The following is a 23,234-nucleotide window of genomic DNA, read 5'->3' on the forward strand; positions in this document are numbered from 1 at the left end:
ATTAGATTAAAAACATATACTCCTAATAGGCAAACATCTCTTGAAGAAATTGAGTCGATGATTAAGAACCTTCCAAAACAGATGGTACCAGCCCCAGATAGACTCACTGACAAGTTCTACAAAACATTTAAAAAATGAGTTGTTCTAGTTCTTTGAAATCTCTTTCAGAAGATAGAAGCAGATAAAATAAACTGTAATTCATTCAATGAAACCAGATTTTCTCTAGTACTAAATCTTGAAAATGATATCATAGAAAACTATAGATTAATATTTCTCTTGAAAATTGATGTAACAAATGCAATAAAATAGTTACAAATCATAACCAAAATGTATAAAATTGATTATCTTCCTGGATATAATGGAATTAATCTCAGGTATACAATGTGCTGCAAATTTGAAAGCCAATTGATATAATTTATTACGTCAGCAGTCTAAAGATAAAACAATCACATGATCATAATCAATAGATGCAGAAAAAGCATTCGACATCTATTCCAGTAAAAAAAATCAGTGCACTAGAAATAGAAGTTAACCTTCCCTCATAAAAATTCTGATAAAAAATTCTACAAACTACCTGTACTTAATGAGACTTTCTTATCAAATTTCTTATCATTAAGAACAAAGTAGGTGTGTCCCCCTTTTTCAAGCTTGTATCAGAAATTCTAGCTAATGCAAGAAAAAAAAAGGAAACAAAAGGTATATTCATCAAAAAGGAAGAAATAAAAACGTCTTAGTTCATTGATGACACCTAGGTAGAAAATCTGAAGCATACAGGAGATCTCCTGGAACTAAGAAGGGATTCTATCTAGAAGGCCCACAGAGGGCGAATAGATGACAGTCATGAATTTCTCTACATATAAGCAATGAACAGGTGACATTTAAAATTTAAAACAGCATTGTTTAGAGTAGCACTTGTCAATGAAATACTTAGGGATAAATACAATAATAAGTGTACAATATCTGTATGAGGAAAAATACATACTTGATTATTATTTTATCTTATTTTTATTTAATTTCATTCTATTTTTAAATTTTGGCATTGGAGGTTGAACCCAGATCTTTGTACTTAGAAACACATCTACTTAAATTAATGGAGAGACATTCTGTTTATGGGTAGCAAGGCTCAATGTTGTCACCATGTCATTCCTCCAGCTTCCAAGCAATTCCAATAAAACCCCACTGAGTTACTTTGCTGATAGTGACACATTCATTCTAAATTTTCCATTGAGAGACATGAAAAATGGGAATACTCAATACAATATGAAAGAGGAGATTCAAAGTTGAAGGGATAATTCTACCCAATTCTAAGGTTTACTATAAATTTAAAATAAGGAATACATTGATACTGGTGAGCAGATACACACATAGATCAATGGAAAGTATAGGAAGTCTAAAAATAGGTCCATATTCATATAATCAGCTGATGTTTAACAAAAAAAACTAAAAGAAAAAATTATACAAGAACCAAATATCTTTTCAACAAATGATTTTGAAACAGCTGGAGAGCCACCATAGGAGGGAGCCTGGATAACTTCACACTCGACAAGGACTCTTTAGATGCAACACCAAGAGCATCATTCACAAAAAGCAAAACTGACAAGGTGGATTTCATTTGTATCAAAAACTTTTGCTCTGTGAAAGATATTGTCCAGAGATTGAGAGAAAATATTTGCAAAGATACATTTAATAAAACACCATTATCTAACAACTATACAAAAACTCTTAATCTCAACAATAACAAAACAAGCAAATGTTTAAAAAATGGCTCAAGTCCTCTGTGGATATCTTAAGAGGTTGTGGCTAATCATTTGAAAAGATGCACCCAGTCACATGTCTGCAGAGAAATGCAAATCGGAACCACAATGCACCGATTAAAACGTCTTAATGCCAGCAAACACTGATATGAATGTGAAGCCATGGGAACTCTGAGTCATTGCTGGTGGAAATGAACAACAGTATAGAGATTTTGAAAGATGGTTTGGCAGTATTTTACAAAATTAAATCCACTTTTATTTATGAGCAAGCATTCACATTCCTTAGCATTTATGCAAATGAGTTTAAAACTTATTTTCATACAAACATCTGCACAAGAAAACTTATAGCAACTTTATCCCTAATTGCCATGGGTGATTAGATATTATTGTAAATTGTCATCCATCCTGACAATGGAATATTATCCAGTGCTACAAGAAAAAAGCTATCATGCCATGAAACAATATTAAGAAACATAAAATGACTATTACTATGTGAAAGAAGAAAATTAGAAAATGGTGTATTCTATATGATTCTAACTATATCATACAGTATCAAAGGCACCTCTAGGAACACAGTAAAAGGATCAGTGGCTTCCAAGTATTCAGTGTGGGCAAAGGATGAGCAGATAAAGGTCAGAGCACTTTTGGATCAGTGAAATAGTCTGTACCATACAAAAAGGTGAATATATGTCATTGTAAGGTCATTGGAACTCATTGAATGTACAGCATCAAGAGCGAAATCTAATGTAAATTTTGGGATTTGCATGTAAAAAAGGTAATTGACAAAATTCTGATTTTAAGCATTTTTCCTCAGGATTGTGGAAGATATGCAAAATAAAGTATTGAATTTTAAAAGTTACATAGCTATTTCATTCAGAAGAAAACTAATTTTAAGTCATTTCTAAATTGAACTGTAATTAAGAGTTCAGTAGACAAATACGATGGATACCTAATTGTTTCATTGAGGAATTAGAAGCACAGATATGGTTGTGCCTATAAAAACACTGTTATGCATCTGTAGTGGGCTAAATATTAGTTTCAGAAAAGTATTGCCATTTTTGTCATCTCCACACTTGTGAATATTATATTATACAATATGAATAAATGTTGTCTATGCACTAAAACTTTTAGGGAAAATAATGTAAGGATTTCGAGAGGGACAGTTTGTCTTGGGTTGTCCAGTGATAAATGAAGCCAAGGAGGAGTTGATAGACCAAAGAGGAGGAGGAGGAAATGTGATCAGGATGGCAGAGACTGAAGCACTGAAGGACTGGACCCACAAGTCCAGGGTTGCTCACAGTAGCCAAGAACTGGAGACTGTGGTTTTGAATCCATCTCAACTTTGAACCTCTGACTTCCCAAATGATAAGAGAAAATATTCTGCTGCCATAAGCCATTGTACTTGTGGTAGTTGTTACAATAGCTATAGGAAACTAACATAACACACAATCCGATGTGTTTCCTTTTCATAGAGTCACAGGAAAACTATGACATCTACTTCTTCACTCAAGAAATGTCTGTGCCTTTCTTTGGGATTATTTCAAAGTTTAAATGAAGCATAATAACAAAGGTGGCCTCATTAGTTTCTCCAATCACATATTGAGTGCCTTAGATCAACCAAAATTATTTGCTGTGTTCCAGAAGCCAGGAAATCTGGAACTACTGCAACACGTGGTCTTTGAAGACTGTAGTGAAATGGTCTTTCCTTGGAAATGTTTGAGTTTGTTGATAAATCAGTCCAAGCTCTGCCTTCATGGGCCCCCAGGGGATGTTGCTTTTGTGTCCTCAATTCTTCTTAGACAGGGCACTGGGCACCTGGATTACATCCCACAGGAAGGGTCTCATTTCAGCTTAGTTACATTGGCAAAGTCATGATTTCTAAATAAGATCCCATTCATAAATCCCAGGGGTTAGGATATGAACATATTATGTGGGAAAATAAAATTCAGCCCATAACAATGCAGTTTTACCTTTCCTACAAGTATAGAATACAGAAAATTCTTTTTCTATGCTTTTAGTTTTATGAAAATTATATGTCCATAATTTTACACAAAGGAAGGCCAGCTATACACTAAAAGGAGATAGATATCAAAGTATTTTTTGGAAAATATTTTTTTCACAAAAGAGATTTGAGGAGATTATTTGGTTACACATATTTATTTTATGAAGGTAGTACTATGTCAGAGTTATCTTCTGAATACTACGTTAACTAGAGCACTTATAGATACTCTGGGACCTTGTTATACTTTAAGAGCAGTTGTACTGTAGATATTCTTCATTTTTCTAAAGATATTTTGAATTCTCAATCCATTTAAATTTGGTGTCTGATTTTTAGGTTTGGAAAGTAGGTTTTAAGGATGAAAGAATTATGGTGGAAATTTCTGTAATAATAAAGTGATCCTTGTTTCTGCATCTTTTCAAATTTTGCCTTCCAGATATGAAACTGTAATTTATATTTTAATTTAGTATGTGAACTTGATTATTTGTTAAATGATCTATAGAAAAAGAAAATAGTGAAAATGGAAAAATATGTAGGTTAAAATATTGCTTGATATATCACAAATAATTATAAATATCAAGAAAGAAACTAAATATACTTCTGATACAAAAAAATAAACAGAATCTATTTCAATATAAACCTCACATTTATCACTCTGAAAGTAAATAGAAATGTAGAGCCTTATGGCTCATTTTAAAGCAACAGTTTTTTGCATTAATTTCACTCATAACAGGCCAATAAAAATGATCTATTTGAAATTGCGGACAAGTTTCAGGCTTTTAAAATTTAAAACAATGACTGAACATTTTAGTTCATATGCCAAAGTGTAAAGACATTTTACCTAAAAATTCTTAGCATTTTTCACATATAGTGAATTTGTAAAGAAATTTTAAAACCTACCAGAAATAGAAATAAACCTTAAACAAATGTGTTTGTGCTATTTTCCAGAAAAATCTGGAGTGCTAGTAGAATCTCAAATTCAGAAAGCACACAAAAAGAAAAATTCAGGATAAAATTTTAAAATATATTTTTAAAAAGTACAAAAATGTAACTCAAGTTGGACCTCAATAAATAAAAACATTTAAGAGAATTTACTTACTCTGTAACTTATAATTCCAAATGGATGTTTGCAGTTACTTTGATGAGATACACACTGATGGTTTGGCCTTCTTGGAGGAACTACATGGAGTAGCTGAGAGTTTAACAGTGAGAGGAAGAACTGCCCAGCTTTACAGGGAAAGTCATATCTTGAAAGAAGGCAATGAAAGCCATGCATGTCACTTAAGCAACTAGGAAAATATGAGCACAATTTAATTTAAATTTAATGGCATGCAATTTACATGCAGTAAAATGCACCCATTAAGCCTTTGTTATTATAGGTTCCTTTAAAAAATATGTACCTGTGCTATTATTACCAAATCAGAATATGGAATATCTTCATCATGCACAAAAGATCGTAAAAATTCTTCCCAGTAAATCTCCTCATCCTCCCCCAAAAATCACTGATTAACATCTATCAGTATAGATTTGTCATTTCTAGAGTTTCCTAGCATCCCATTATGACAGTAGTACCACCAATCTCTTCAATTTTAACTTTTTAAAGAAAATATATGGTTTTCTTTGTAGAATGAAAAATGAAGATGAAGTTGAACATTATTTCATCTGCTTATTGAGCATGGCTGTCATTTATTGGAAGTGTATGTTCATCATTTCTGCTCAGTTTTTGTGGGTATGGTTTGTTTATCAGTGATTTACAAAAGTTTTTATATATGCATATATATTAGTTATATATAATATATATATACAAATATATTTACATACAAAGATAGAGAAAATTTTCTTTTAGTCTCTATTATGTGTATTAAGGATGTCTTCTAAAAATATAAATGTATATTTTTAAAATCTTTTCTGTCCTACTTATTTTTTCTTTTAAATAGTGTTAAAGTTTTAAATTTAATACCAAGAGATGGTTAGTGCAAAACGAAAGAGCAAAAATAACAACAAAACAGTAGTCATAGACAAGTCTATAATCTTTCTCAATATGTTATTTTATTGCAGCATTGGCATTTGCAATATGCTACATTTGCTGAGCAATAATTTAAGTCTCAAAAGGAACTAAAGTGCTTTGCAAATTTAGATGCATTTCTTCAGGGACCACTCTAACCACCACAAAAATAGCTGTTGCATTTCACCCCTAGGTAGTTACAAGTGAAAGTGTGAAATAATTTCAAACCTTATTTAAAGGACAGAGAAAAAACACTAAAAATAATAGTTGCTTCATAGAGAAGTTAAGTGGGCAAAACATAGTCATCTGAGAATTAGGTAATTTAATCAGGGCTCTAGCATAGCAGTTCTTCTACTTGCTCATTAAATGCAAAATATGTTACATTTTCTGTGCTCACTGGATAAGAATTTATATTTCAGATGCAGCTTTCTGCTTGATTTAGCTCTTAGACACAAATGAAAGAGAAATGACCAATAAAAGACTAATTATGCCCTACATTCTAGATACGAAAATAATAATACCTATTTTACAAAAAAGATGAGATACATGTTATTTTTGTGGAAACTATTTAGGTGGTAACAACTTTGTTTACTTGTTCATCTATCCATTCATCCATTAACTGGCTTGCACATATTTTGTTTTCTTCTGTTGTGTCTGAACTTTGCAGAAGGGTGATGCAATGAGGAAAGTTAATAGGATTTCACTTTCTTGTTTAAAGGAACATAGTTTGAAAAGCAACTACAGGGACTATCCCACACCCACAAGTGCTTGATACAAAAGGCATGCAAAGAGAGGGCTCAGAATGTATTAGATAGGAGGGTATCATATTTTAGCTATTGTTATTACTGCTATGAAGAAACAAACATCCTAGAATAGCTTTTGTTTTATTAAATGTTTAACATACATACAGAGAAAGACCCTGGAAGAGCCCTCAGCGTGGTAGCACAGCCTGGGGTAGAGACACAAAGGCAATCCTAGAAAGCCAAGCCAATTTCCCTCCCTCTCCCTGGAAAGCAGTTCTCAATGAAAGATAAACTGAAATGCTGGGGAGCCACATCGACCTGTTACATGCATTAGTATTGAGAGAGATGTATGAAGACAAAATCCCGTGAACATTTAACTCCCTCCCATTGCTTTCTCAATAAAAACCATACTTATGTATTTAGGGCACACGTAGGCTTTAAAAAAACCCAACAACTCAAAATCAATTTCCTGAGGTCTCTTTCTTCTTTCCAAATCATTACTGTCTTCCTAATTCACTGAATTCTAGATACCGTGCTTAGGTATTTCTGAGTTTTCAAGTGTTAAGAAAAGACCTAGTCAAATTTATGGTTTGTTTTCATGTTCCTTTATTTTATTGTGGTTCTTATGTGTGCCATTTGGCTGAAAATTCTCGAGGCAAGGTGTACCTCAACTCTTGACCGAAGGTGATGAAGCTCTAAGCAAGGTTACGTCTACTGGATCCATTAATAAAACACCCCGTCTAGTTCATCAGAGGGCACAGGTGTCCCAGAGAAATGTGCCTATTTCTTCTCCAGCTCTGCTAACATGAAACATTCTCATCCTGCAGTAGAGACATGGAAGAGAAAACATCTTAGAAGCCTCACTGCCTTAAGGTATGCTATGACTGCCTCTCCCACTTATTATCTATTCTTGAGCTGTGATTGTTTGCTTGATTTATAACCTGAATTTTCACCCTTCAGATACCATTCTTTTATTTTTATCCTGATGTAATTTTCTTTCCTCTCCTCCTCTTCCTCCTCCCTTTTTTTCATTCTTGATGGTGTTTATATGTCTGAGAAATTAGAAGTCATGTGCAAAACCTGTATATATTGCACTGGGACAAATGAATGTCCAGGTACCTCAAAAGGATTTTGTTTATATTGTCTAAAAAACTTTAACAACTTCACCACTTCCCAAAACATGTTCCTGCTGAAATGTCTGAATTTTTAAAATAAACTAAAATCTTACCAATAAAAGAAAAAATATATTTAAAGGCAGATATGTAAAACCCAAGTGAGAATATACTTAGCACTATACTACTACCTACTAAAACAATGACAGACATACTGGTTAGAATCAGTAAAAAAAAAATTTAAAAGATACTGTTAAATTCTGGACATTGTTTAACTTCTCTAGACAAATACAAATTGAATAGGTAGCTTCTTATTCTTCATTTTCTTCAGCTTCTAAAAGCTTTGAAGAAAAATATTTGTAATGCTCTGGTTATTACCATGGGTTTAGCTATTATTTTGTTTCTTGCTTCTATTTGACTTGGGTGACAATACCCATTAAGCTCTTAGATTCTTCCAAATTTTATTTGAATTCCATTTTTCTCAGACTATACCCAGAAGATGATGTTTCTCCCTTCTGTGCCTAAGTACCCTTAGAGAGAGTAAGAATACTCAGTTGCATATACAATTCTGATGGACGAAAATGTTCTACAAAAGTGCAAAACCCCTTATAAGATACTTGAAATGGCATTTTTTTCTTCTCTGGATAATATCTATACAGCATTTTGTGATTATCCTATATTTTTGAGGAATTCTACTTTATTCTTGGAAAAGCAAATGTATCATGAGTGTTTATATATATTTAAATTTTAATTTCTAAACAGAACTCCAAGTATTGCAGTGTATTATATATTTTTTAATTTTTGAAAGAATTTTATTTATTTTTACAGGATTAATAGCAGCCTTAAAAATTTGGGCTTCCGGTTAAATCTTACTTTATTTAGGTTTAGGAGGAGCACACAGACTACCGGAATCTCTCCAACTACACGGCTAAGACAAGTCTGTTCTTAAATATGTACAACACGATTCTAGGTGGCTTGCTCATTCTGGAGAGATACTACTGGGGGAATAATCTAGGATATGAGCTGAAATGCTTTCCTCAAGCACCCTGACTGGAATTCATAAACAAGGATGAGTGTTTACAAAGTAGCGATAAAGAAAAAGAAAACAACCAAACAGAAAGTGTAAAGTGAACAAACAAAAAGTAAAACTGGAGAAAGTAGAAATAGTTTGGGAGCATACAGAATAATCTTTTAAAATTATTTATAGGTATTCCCACAAAGATTGGAAAGGATTGCACAGCCTTAAAATAATTAAGTCATTGTTCAAAACCAAATATGTCTGAGAGACTGACACAGAAAGACTGCAAAAACAAGGCCAGCCTGGGGCACTTAGTGAGATTCTGTCTCAAAACCAAAATAAAATGGGTTGATGATTATCTCAGTGGTGGAACACTTACATAACATGTATAAGGCCCTAGATCAATCTTAAGTACCAAAAACAAACAAACGAAACAAAAGATTTCCAAAAATGAAAAATATGTTATACAAATGTCTCACACAATTTTAATGTGAAAAAGCAAAATTGACTTTAATTTCAAACCCAGTGAAAGCTGATGTTACTATGCAAAGTATTCATCCCCAATTTTAGAAAAGACATGTTAAAAGTCAATAATATTTGAGTATGATAGCACATGTCTGTAATCTCAGCTACCTTTCGGGCAGTTCAAGAAATTTAATCATATTTAAAGCTATGGAGACAGAAAATCCAAAATCTCAATTATTATAAGTGGTGAATTCTAACAAATATTTTACATTTATATCCTTTTGTAGGAAACAGAAGAAGAGGCATTACTTGGCATGACCCTAATGCCAATACCAGAAGAAAATATTACCCAAAGAATGCACAGGTCAATTTCACAAACATAATTGCAAATGTCCTTCACAAAAATATTAGCAAATGGATTCAAGACATCAATAACAAGGATACTACAGTAAAATGAAGTGGAATTTATTCTAGCAATTTAAGATTGGGTCAGTATCTATACATCAATCAATGTGATTCATCATATTAATAGACTTAAGGGAAAAAAACACGTCAATCAGCTGTAAATTGATTCAGAGAGAGCATTTGAATAGAAACAACATAAATTTATGATAAACTATAATAAAATTGGAATAAAAGGGAAAACATCCTCTAGGTGGCAAGGGCGTCTACAGAAAGCTACTGACAACATTGCACTTGCTAATGAAGGCCCCCCTACTTTAAACCTAAATGAGAAACAAAGAAGAGCTCATTTGCTTGATTCACCTCCACCATTATGTGGGTGTGCCAGTCACGGTGAAAACCAAATTAAATAAATGAACATCATCATGAATGGAAATGAAAGCTGATGGGAAACATGTTATTAAAAGATAAAATGCTTCCATAGGGAAGGGTGGAGGGGGTGGAGAGAGCCCAGGAAACGGGAAAAAATAAGAACCAAGATCCATCATGTACAGGTACAAGCACCCAATGATAAATGTAAATGTATTGTATACCTAAAATGTACCAATAAAAGAATTTAAGGGAAAAAAAGATAAAATGTTTCCTATGTAAAAAAATGAAAATGGAATTTTTCTATAATTATGTGAATTTCTTAACTCTAAGGATACTAAATCAACATAAAAGCCCAAATTTTCTTTCTGCCTATCAGCAATAAACTAGAGGAATGCAAAACACTGGTATCATTTGCCATAGTTCCAAATGAAATTAAAATATGAGGTTAATAACCTACCAACATGACGAAAGCCTATGCATCTAAGAGTATAAAACATGGACCAAAGCCACAAATAAAAGAAGGGTCTCAGCACGTTTTTGGACCAGAAGACTCAATGTTTTGATGAAATAAACTTTCCTGATTTCATTTGTAGATTTAGTGCAATTGCAATGTGGAGTCCAGCCAAATTTTTATGGATATATAAAAGCGTGTTCTAAAACATGTATGAAAAGACAAAGCAAATTTAGTAGACAAAATGATTTAGGAACTACAATACTAACTTGGAAGATTCACCCATCTCAATATAAATAATTTCTTGCAAGCTACAGTACTGAAGATGATGTGTTACTAGTGAAAGTATAGATCCAATAGAGTACTAAAATAGAGTAGATAGACCACGAGTAAACTCCCCACAAAATTGGATGAATGGTTTTTAAACAAGGCTTTGAGCCAGCTCATAAGATTAGCCTTTACCCCCATTTATACCTCACAACTTATGTTAAAATGAATGTTCATAGTTTTAAATGAAAAATATAAAATCATTAAAATACACAAAATAGTCTTTCTAGATAAATTATAGTAGACAATTCACATGACTATGATTTGGCAATTAGATTTTTAGATATGACTCTACAGCATGATCCATAAAGGAAAAATGATAAAATTGAAATTAAGTTTAAAATGATCTCAAAATGACCCTGCAATGTGAATGAAAGGATAAAAGATACATTTAAAGAAAGTATCTGCAAATTACATATATGATCCAAGACTTGTTTTTAGAATGCATAAAGCACTGAAAATTCAAACACTCTGAGAAAAGGCTCAGTGGACAGAAGATAAACTTATGGCAAATAATATATGAAAACTGTTCCACATCACTAATCACTGGAAAAACAAAAATTATAATCTCAACAAGATAGCTGGATATACCTATTTGGATGGTTGAAACCAGCACACAAACAATGAAAACAGCACTGGCGATGTTGGATGGAGTTCATGTCCTAATACAATGAAATATTTCACTCTTTTCTGTTAGAAATACAACATAATTCTAGTTGATAAATGCAGTAGCTCTCAGGTTTGCCTTAACAAATAGAAAACTAACTTGTTCTTCTCTTAGAATTGAACAAGTGACTTCCATGATTGGACAAAATGTTAACCCAGTTTCTCATTGTTGGAAAAATAGAGCTATAAAATGATGACTAGTACACTAAACCATGCCTGTTGGAGTATGTGCCAGTTTGTGCTGATGTTTTATAAATGATATAGTTGCTAGAGAATAAATGGAGAGAAAGAGAGAGTTTTCAGCTTACACATAGATGTATATGCACAGATAATTACTAATGTATGTGTATGAAGACTTGGCTCAGATGTATTCCTAGGTCCACTGAGAGAAACTTCTAGCAGTAAAAGATGCCCAATTCCCAGACTTTTCTTTATGAATATAATTTTCCAATAAAAGGATCTAGGGGTCCTTGGAGAAATTGCTGACTTCAGGTCCATGGCAAGAAAACGTAAAAGATGAACCTAGAAGACCTAATGGTACCAGAGAATACAGTTATACAATAATAAATAGCTGTGGGTGTGTTAAAATGGCACAGAAACCAAGCTAAGGAGCTCCCAGTGGACAAAGTTTGAGTAACAAAATAAAGAATGATAGAATATGATTATATAACTACAAATATTAAAAATTCAAGAGTTCATATAGTTATAAATAAGTAGAAGTGTAGAAGGGATCTCTCTCCTTCATAGCAGAGTTTTAAATTAGTAGATGGAGAAGGAGCGAACTCTATAGGAAGCATCACTGGAAAACCACTGTACTAATTACTGCAGAATTACTGCAGGCAAAGGGCCGGGGATTTAGCTCAGTGGTGCTTCCAACTGCCTTGCAAGTGCAAGGTCCTGTGTTCGATCCCCTAGTACAAAAAAAAAAAAAAGAAAGAATTATTGCAGGCAAGATCCATTAATGGATGATAACAGTGAACATTTAACAAAAGCAGCTCTAAACATACTGAAAATATTTTCTGTCAAATATTTAATGACTACAAATGGAAAAACTCTAACTTTACAATGGAGAACTCTGGAATTCCATAACCAAGTGATTCAAGCCATCATCATCAGTAGTAGATATGACAATAATTTACTCCTTATGATGTGAAGAAGAGCCATTACCTCTAAGACTAAATTTCATTTAGCCATACAAATATGAATGCAACTTGCATCTATCAACTTATTTTCCAGGGTGAAAATAACACTTGTGCATTAAAAATATTTCTGAGGTTATTTTGCAATTAATTTGTTTAAAATTAAAAATGAATTGATCTGATTTAATTTGCAATTATGAGATAATAAGGCAAACTCTAGTATCTTACCGGTAAAATGCGATAAATGGAAAAGAATATTGTATTTATTAGTATCATAAATTTTAATACTGATCCCAATTGCACAAATTAAATAATTAATATTCAGCATAGAATAAGAAACTCCACTAAAAATTCAATGCAATTATACCATGTATTTCTTTATTGTACTTGTGAAGTTCAATAAGACAAGGCATTTTGAACTAACTTTGATAAAATTGAGCAGATATGTCCAAGGATAATTTTTATTCATTAAATATGCAGTGGTGAAATAGATTTCATTTGCATTTCTTCTCAGTTCTCTGCATGAGGCCAGCAGACAATGAATTAAGGCCAAGAAAATCATCACTGAACAGAAGAAGAGCAAAATCAAACAGATGTTTTATGGGATTTTTTTCTGTTTTCAAATATTCTTTGATGAGTAGTCCTGGAAGAGCAGATGGCAAACACTGCTCACTAAAAACTGGGAATTTTGTCATTTAAAGCATGTTGCAATAGATTAAATTGTTGTTCTTCCCAAAATGACAAGGGACTACTTCACATCTGTGATATCAAATGTAACATATCATATAAAATGAGATTTGCTTTTTTCTTCATTAAATTAATGCTTATGTATAACTAACTTGATAATACATTCTGCATTAGATGTTCACTATACATTCATGAACAAAACAATTTTTATAGATGAGACAGGTAAGTTATCACAACATTAACAGTTAAATAGATATATAATTACAAGTAGAAAGACAAATACATCATCATGTATTTTCATATATATTATGGAGAAAAAGAAATCAACTGCTGAGATACTAACCACTAAGGGCAAATGTCTGGATTGGTAGGAAGGTAAGGTTTTCCTGTGAGGAACGTAGTTAATTTGAACTTTAGAAGTTGGAATCTTTCTTGTTACTTAAACTGTGATGATGCAGGAGAAGGGTCTGGGTTTTGGACGGAGAGTCCACGCACGCTTAAGATCGGGACTGAGAAATGTGTCAACAAACTGGAGTCTGAGAAAATAACATTTTTTGTATATTTAGAGAAAATATATGGACAGTTAGAAAATGTCTACATTACAGTGAATATTTTAATAAGGATGTTCTATCTTTGAATTCAAAGTTATCTTTTTCTTGCTTTGATTGTACCTCTCTGCACTGCTGTGTCTGTCTTTCTCTCTACTCATCATGTGATGTTTACCGTCCTTGTAACTACCATTTACAAGTGGAATATAAAGAACTTTTCCTTTTAATCAGATAGATATCTTTAAAATTCCCTCTTTATGTTATTCATTTCTAGAACAGAAATGCATTTACAATCCTATTAGTTGATGCCGAAACCTTTGCAAAATGCCAGTGATAGAGGGCAGAAGAAACCTCAAGAGCTAGAATCAAGATAGCTGGGATAAGAATCGATCCAGAGAAATTTTCACTCTTGTGTCTTCATTTCCAGTGCTGATCCTTGCCTGGGTCACCTCTCATAGGTCGTCAAGTCTTGCCATATTAAAATATGTTTGTATGTGATTGTTAATTATTGTGTCAACTTGAGTAATATCCACCTAGCAGATTAGTATTTTTTGGGTATGTCTGTGCATGACTGACATGTGGGCTTGCAACCCGAGGGGAATAACCAAGGTGGATGTGAGGGACACCAGCCAATAAGCCAATCTCTTGGACAGAATACAGGGGAAAAGAAGGAACTTTGGTCTTTGGAGGAGCTCTGGTATTTGCCATTGCCTATGGATGTTGGTATCCTGTTTCTTTAGCCTTCAAAGATAGACTCTTCAGCCTCCCAATGCAGGCTTTCCCATCATCTTATATGACAGTGGGCTTCTGGGGCTTCAACCTTCCACTTCTACTGGAACAGCCAACTCTCTCCTATGTAGAGCACCATTTTGGATTTTTCACCTCTGATCCTGCAGAAAGCCATGGGGACTCTCTTACTTCTGAACCGGTCAGACCTAAGTAATCCATCCTTTGTACAATTATACATATATTTTGTATTAATTGGTTCTCTAGAGAACTTTAACTGATACAATATATCAGCAAAGTAATTTTTTCATAAAATGGTTCTACAAAGCATCCATAACCTATTATTAAACTTTTAATGGTGATTACATCTAATATGCTTTCAGTCAATTCAATTATGTTTAAGCCTGTAGAGAAATGTTTTCAGGCTTAGATAAAGATTTACATTGTTGTGACAGAGAAATCCAAAACTGCTTCAGTCATCAGTTTTAACTTTTCAAGCACTAATATGTGTCAATAGAAAACTTGATTTATAGTGTTTGCACAAGGGAATCTGATTAATCAGGAGTCAGCTAGACCTCTATAAAGTATATTTACTCAAGTGCACTTTATTTCCTTGTATATGCATGAATAGTTGATTGTACCAGTAGTGTTGGATCTTTAACACTACTATGTGTTAGAAATATCTATCCGAGTGGGAAAAATAAGGACTTATTAGAAAATTCTATAAGGCACATTGTAGTGTAAGGTATAAAAAAAATACTTGGGAAGTCACAAATGCATCCAAACTCTGACATATGGAATTTGGATTTGGGGTGAAATATTTTCATGATGAACAAAAAAAGCAAAAGTCTCATGTTTGCAAGCAGTGTTTCACAGTGCAAAAGGCTGCTGCAGTTTTCAATAGGCAACTGAAAAAGTTCCTTAGGGATCAGGAGAATGTAGGTACAAGGCAAAAATGGGAGTGTAAGCGTTGCAGGAAAAGAGGCTCATATCTTCCACGGAGTGTAGAAAACAAATCTCCACACGAAGGTATGCTTTGGAAAGACCTTGATAGACAGGAGCTTCCACATGCTATCTTTGAAGCAAAGTTAACCTTGTACCAAGCAAGAGGTCACGTGTCACTGATGCCTACTGAAACCATCACCATTGTGAGAAAATACAATCAAAATTAGAGTACAGACAGAAGAGCACATATCAGGAGTAGAGATATTTTGAAGAAAATCTGACAGTAACTTACTAACCAATTCAATTTCATTTTATTACCATCTATACTCAATATATATCCATATCTTTTTGTCACAAGCTCAGTATTTTTCACCCTCTTCTTTCTGACATTCATTCTGTCACCCTTTCCCTCACGCTGGCCCCTTCTTTTTCCTGCTTCCTTTTTTTCCTCCTTTGATCCTGATTGTTTCTTACCTGAAGGAATTTTGATCTACACTCTGGTTCAGTTATTTTTAGTATTTAGTCAGTGTCTTAGCTACTTTTCTCATTGCTGAGACAAAATACCCTACACTCAAAGTTAAAGGAGGAAAGGTTTATTCGGATCAGTGTTTGTAGAGGTTTCTTTCCGCAGTTGGCTGGCTCCAAGGCAGGTTAGCATTGCAGAGAAGAAATAGTGGAGGACAAGGGGCAGAAACAGAGCATTTGCCTTCTTTGCATGCTGATGTTACTCTGCAGGCTGCCCGCCTGAGCCTGAGGGTGAGTGTAGCAGTCACACCCTCAATCCCAGCCAGAACTAGGCCAAGCCAATCAGTGAACTGATTCAGTAATCACACACCCTGATCCCAGCACCGTGCACTCTGCAGGCAGCCGCCTCTGAAAAGCCCCCTTATGACCACATGAAGCTTTGGAGGGACGTCCAGACTCAAGCCACAGCAGTCAGGTTTACTTTTCTAAACAAGAAGTGCGGCCGCACAAGCCCTTCACCACCTCTCTGTTTTCTCTGTGCTGAGGACAGAGCTAAGAGCAGATTTCTCAGAGGTCCCTCTGCGTGCAAGTACCTCTCTTCTCTGCTGAAGGTGGAATCAGCTCTTCCATTGCCCAGTGCTCTTCTGTGTCCATGAGTTCCTGCACAGCACGTTCCAGTTTCCAGAAACATTATTTTCACTCTGTGTTTGTCACATACATACCCTCTCACACATTCCTTTTTCAGTACAAAATTATGAGAGTTTTAAATTAGATTATCCTTCTGGTCTCTGGCACTGCTTTTTAAAAAAATACCAGTCAGTGCTGTCAAACAAGTTCCCTATGAATCATTGATTTTATTTTCCATATTTCATATTTGTTGGAAACCAGAGACAACATCTTAGTTATGTATTATTCCCAAAGTCTAGTATGTTTATGGTTTGTAATTGGTATCCACCAGTAGGATTTCATTGAATGAAATAATGAGTAGAAAAGTAGAAACAATGAAGCGTTAGAGAGTAAAAAAATGATTCTGAAGGATGAACATTGCTTCAGAACTAACAATAGTTACAAAGAGAAAAGCAGAACAATGAAAAGAAATGTTAGTTTCCAATATTATATTATTTAATGCAAATGTCAACTTGAGTGAAAACAATGTGAAAATGAGTGGTTTCTCTGAAGCTTATCCTAAGAGTCTTTTTCATGTGGTAAATTCCCGTGGATATGTAATAATTGTCATGTAGTGAAACAAAATATAAAATTATTATTTTTGTTTACTACTTCTATATTAATCTAGTATAGTTCTTATTCTATTTTGTTGCTTGGAATTGCTTAATTCAAACCAATTAACATCTCCTTGTTTGTTTCATTAAAGATGTAGTATATTTGAATTTGTTCATATTCAAACTGTCTAGTAAGAGAGGATTGAAAATAAAGGTAATTAGTGTTAAATAGCTGAATCAATTAAATAAGCACTAATCTGACTATTGTTCATAGTTTTAAAATTCCTGCTAAGTATTTTTCAAAAATTTTAAATACTGATGTTAATATTTATTTGGCTAGTAGTTTCTAGAGAAAAATTTTTGCCTAGATTGTTATTTTCAGTTTGATGCTATGTAACAAAACAAACTAGAAAATTTTAAGTGATTATATTTAAAAGATATTATTCTGATCATCTATTTATACAAGTATAAATTAATTGTTTAAAATGTACATAGATTCCATACAGAATTGTGTACCATCCAAAAGTAATTTATTTCAAAGTTCTCTTATGTGAAGTATTCATCCTTTCATTCAGCATTTATGAATTTCCAATTTTGGTTCAAATATTATTCTAGGTATGAGATATTCAACAGTAACTAAAAACCACAAACAAAATTAACAACAAAAGTTAACACCCAAATGATTTCTCCTTTCTTGTAGCCACATTGCTTAGTATTTTCATGAATATTTTTATATAGTATGAACAGCATATGTAAAGAATAATGGAAAACTTTAATTTTATTGTTTTGCCATTTCTATAAAATCTCCCTATTTTCAAGATTTAGAACAAAACATAGATTTCTCATTTCTCACAAGAGACATTCAAATATTTGAAGAAATCACTAAAATTCCATGCTTTATAACCAGTTGTGCAGAAAACGATTTTGTCTCATATAACTTTTTGTCAAAGTAATGCCAGAATAAGATTAGTGAGATTTCCATTTATGCTATTTTAATTTAAATGCTGAGTTTAAATGCAGTCTTTCAAATTTCATTATTCATTTTATTTAATATGCCAGCCTGTCAAAAGTATTTTGAAATCATGGTTATCAATTTAATTAGAGCTTCTTTTTGGATCCCTATAAACTTATATCTCAAATAGCTGTTTTTTTGTGATTTTAAGATGTTACTTTATATGACAGAGTTGCTCTTTTCTTTGACTGATAGAAACTTAGTCCTCCTTTAAAACTAGGTTCAAATGCCATAATTTTAATTATATTTTGTACCTCTGATTACAAAGGGAGACATTTATGTATCTCTATAAATACATTATATGCATGTGGGTTGTGTATATATATAAATATATCTATACATACATGTATATTGCAACTTTACTCATACTTTTTCTTCAAATCCTTAGTTCATACTTAATGTCAAATATTTAACCTATTTTAAACATAATTAGCACAAATTTCAAAATTTACAAACTATGATTCTAAAATTTTTCACAACAGCTTATGTGTTATCCATTATGTGTCACTCTTTTCTGATCTTTAAAAGTTGTAAATTTTGGAAGTAGATATATCTCATTCTGTTACTACTGGCACAAGAGTCAAAATCAAACTACAGAGTTATTAGGCCGATTTCAGGTCATAAGCAGTGCCAACCTTTGAAATTCTTTTGCAAGTGAGCATGTGTTATTGACATTATTGAAATGAATGGGTAATTTTCTAGCTAATGACTAGGTTCTTTTGCTTCTGGCTGGGATGAGGACGATGGGAGGCTGTGAAATGGATGATTATTGTAAAGGTGTCATTTCCTTCGAGGCGGTGGCCAATGTCATGCTCGTCCCTGCACACCCCCTGACTCCTGTGTCCTTGGTCCTGCCTCTGGTGCAGCTGCTTGCTTTCAGAGATTGAGTACACCTGTCCTTTTGTCTTCAGCCACTGACAGGTTTTCAAATGGGATGAATGCATGTAAATATGTAGCAGAGGAGAGCTTCATCTTTTTCTGTGCTGTAGATGAAATCTTTTGTGCAGCAATGAATGGACTAATCTCTCACACAGATATTCAATAAAGCAAGGTAGGACTTCCATGTGTCTATTTATATTTTATGTTGCCAAAGAATAGAAACGTCCTTATTTCTATTATGTCATGGATTCAGGGTTTAGAATACTGTTATGATTTTGTGATTTAGATTTCAGTTACTATCATATATATTTTATGTATCTATATCTACCTACCTACCTACTTATCATTTGTCTGTCTATCCTTCCATCCATCCATCCACCCATCCATCCATCCATCCATCCACCGATTTATAATGTTGGGGATTAGGCAGGGCCTTGGCCATGCTAGGGTGGTGCTCTCTCCACTGGGCAACTTCTCCAACACCTAATAGCTGTAAAATAATTTGTATCACAATTTCGCTGGGATAATAGTAGATTCTTAGAATAAAATCTGTAAAAGGAGTTATTTCAAAGTTGAGTGTTCACATAAACCAAAAATGTGACTGGCAAAATAGTATAAATATGCAAACATAATAAGGAGCTTAAATAGAACAAAAGATGCCCAAGATGAATAGTTCTACTCGTAATAGCTACTGGGAAGACAGTGGCCAAATACAGTGGTGTGTCACAGTGCAATGCATCACCACGTAGATGCCTTAGAAAGAAATGAGAGCGAATCAAGCAGCACAAATGATTATTCTGATAGAGAAAAGAATGTATTGATGGAATAGAAAGCAAAGGCATGAAGGGTTTATTTTTTCTAGTCGAAAAACCAAACAAAGGGTTTTTAATTTTTTCCTTAAATGAGAAACGAAAGTTGACTTCATAAATTAGAGAAGGCAGATAAAGATAAGATTTTCTGCATATTCAAAATAAAGTTACATCAATGAAGTAAAGAATTTGAAATATTACAAAATTAATATTGGATTTGTACATAATTAAATTTTTGACATAAGTAAATTAAAACTATATTATTCGCTAAGTCACTTTAACTGTTATTTGAATAACTTTTAACTACACTAAGTATTATTAAGTCCTGATATATTTCATAATGCACAAATAAGTTATTGTCATTGAACTAGAATACTGAAGAAAAAGTAATTATAATACATTCTATTATACTTTATTCAACTTCTTCTTTCTCATACCTGCTATTTTAAAATCTTTTTTATCCTGGACCCATGCTCGTTTTCCCAGTCTATGCATAGAAAAATTCTATGTATTATGAAAAGATTTTCAAATCTCAACAGGGGTTTTCCGCTCAGTGTCAGATATGCAGAGTTAAACCTCCATCAATAAGAAACAACAAAAGAATACAGCCTTCCTTGGGACACTGTGTAAATGAGTTTGACTATGTGTTCTCATACAGCAATCACCCTGAATAATGGAAAATAATCATATACTATTTCCCCAAAGAATGAGGTTGTTAGAACTCTGAAGTCTCTTTGAATTTTATTTTTGTTCACATATATAAATATTGTATACATTGCTGTACTATAATCCACAAAACTAAAAATTGTATTGAAAGTTACCAAAAATTAAATCACATAGTTAGATTTCAAGGACAATGATTTCCTTTCTGATGTTATTTTTATACAATCTGATGGACAAGACCAATTCAATTAAAAGAGTCATGCTAACAAAAACTGGAAACATCAGAAAAATAAATTTGGCAAAATTTAATTTTCATTTGCACAATAAGCATGCTTAAATGCTTACTTTCCCTCCTACTGGCTTCCTTAATTATAGGGTTGAAGGAACAACCCTTCTGTCATTATAGAATGAGAATGAATACAGTATTTATTTTTATTTCATTTTGCTTGATTATTAAATTTTATTAGAATAGTTAATATAAATTGAATGTGCATTGTGTATTTCCAGCGAAGGCAATTTTAGTAAATATTTGTGCATTTAAAATTACATAAAGTAAAAGGACAAATGAGAATTTAAAGAAAAATCATTCTATTTTAATATTAATTTTCTGATACTGATGAGTCTTTCTTCAAAGTCTGCCCCACATTCATTTCTTTCCGTTGTAATCTATGATATTCAATACTAGCCTCTCTGAAAGTTCTCTTTTCTTTAATACTCCTCTGCCAAGCTGTTCTGATGTTTCGGCCAGAATAATGATATACCTGAAATACTATTTCTATCACTTAATTGCTCTTTTCAGGAACACACACCTGGTATTCTTTTCCTCTTCCTATTCTATTGGTAGGGAAAGTTGTAGTTAAAATGTCATAGTTTAAAGTTGTAATTTCTCAACTCCACCTCATCTAGTATTACTCATGTGAACAAATGCCTCGTTCTACCTCATGCATCCCTCTTCACCATACTCTCCCTGCTACTCATTAACTTCTTGTCTTCATTCACACAATTTTCTCAGCCAGAATCAACTGTTTTCCTCCTTATCTTCTCATCTTCACTTTTCCATTAAGTCTTTAGTGTTCGCAACATCTTATCTCTAAGCTCCCACTGAGAAATGTAAATGTATTGTATACCTAAAGTGTACCAATAAAACATATCAATGAATAAAAAAATAAATAAGTTACCTTGTCCAAAATAAGAAATGTAATCTGTGACAGATGCATTTCAATACTCTTCTGCATCATACATTTCTGTGTTGATTTGCTTTCTTGTTTCATTTCTTCACACAGTTCTTCACCACCCTTGTTTTTAATTCCTTCTTTCTTTTTTCCCTCATCCCTCCCAAATCTCCCTCCATCCTACTTTTTCCTCAAATGTATTATCAATGTTATGATAGTAGCTAAGCCCCACTGTTAATCGCTTGATGTATATCCTATGAAATAAGTAGCACAAGATCGATAGATTTTTAAGTTTCCTATTAAGATAAATGTCAAACTTATTTCCATAGAAAAATGTCAACATTTCTGTCTACCTTGTGCAATATATGCTTTCCCTGAGGCTAAATCTTAATAGTTTTGGAAACTTTGATGACTACAAGTCAGGAGAACAATGTTTTAAAATTGTAAGGTAGTTTCTACATTCTAATGTGTAAACCTGATTTTATACCTTTGGGATAAAAATGATTAATTGGGTGAGAAATAGAAACAAACTAAAAATATTTACAACCCTCCAGGCAGACAAACACCCTTTTCTTATTTAAAGCAGTCTCCAATGGCGGGGTTTACCGAGCTCTGAGGCTCTGAACGTGTTCTGTGTTAACGGGGGAGGTGTAAGATTTGCAAGTGCGCATCACCTATCTCTGAGAAATACTTATTCGAGTATAGATTTTGAATGTCACATTTCTGTATATTCCTTTTCCATAATGAGAAGGCAAGTGGAATGCGCTCTCTCTCGGGTAGGGGCTTCCCAGATGGTGCCACTTCCGCTGAACTGGATTGTCACAGGACTGGCATTTTCCAGCAAGCGCTCGGACCGCCCCCACAGCTGCAGGCCAACTCTTTCCCTCACCACTGAATTTAGTCTGGCCCATAATAGCTTTGACCAGGAAACAGGATGAAACAAACACTAGGCCTATACAAGCCTTAAATACCTCAATTGGCTTGGTCCACTAGAGAGGCTTGGAGCTACAGGGAGAAGGGCCCAGGTCTCTGGGTACAGGAGTAAATTGAACTTTTACTCTGGAAATAATCCTCAATCATAACCTAAATACCCCAGAATGATCTTGGCCTATGCCTCACAGAAAAAAGAAAGTGAGAAACTGAATTCTGAGAGCTGTCTATAAAACAGGTGAGAAAATAAAAAACTTAATTTGTAAAGTAACTAAATTTGGAGTACTCTGTTGCACAGTCTAGACATCCAGAAAATCTCTTGAGCCCAACAGGAGGACAAGTTCTTCAAGGCTGTAGATCCCAGAGCAGAGCCATCTAGACTGGCGTGGAAACCGAAAGGAGGCGTCCCCGAGACAGTGCTGGGGCAGGCGCTGTGACCCGCAGGTGCAGGGCGTCACGCAGATGGAGCCTCAGCTCTTGGTTGTAAATTGTAATGCCTGCCTAATTTTCATTTACTTGATTTCTCATTGCATTGTGATGATGTAAGTCAGCTTACGAAAATTGAAAATACCAGTTAGTGTTTAAAAATCCGATTTATTTACATGAAACTAATACTTTCTTGCTAGGAATCATGTGGAAGCAGTACGGCCTTTCTTGAAAATCCTCCGTGTCTTGAAAATTTCAAGACCCTAAGAAAAATACAGTTTTCATTTGATAAAGTAGCA

The sequence above is a fragment of the Heterocephalus glaber genome, unplaced genomic scaffold (assembly GCF_053883595.1).
Source record: "Heterocephalus glaber isolate CG9 unplaced genomic scaffold, H.glaber_assembly_v1.0 deba00001465, whole genome shotgun sequence".
Taxonomy (NCBI): Eukaryota; Metazoa; Chordata; class Mammalia; order Rodentia; family Bathyergidae; genus Heterocephalus; species Heterocephalus glaber.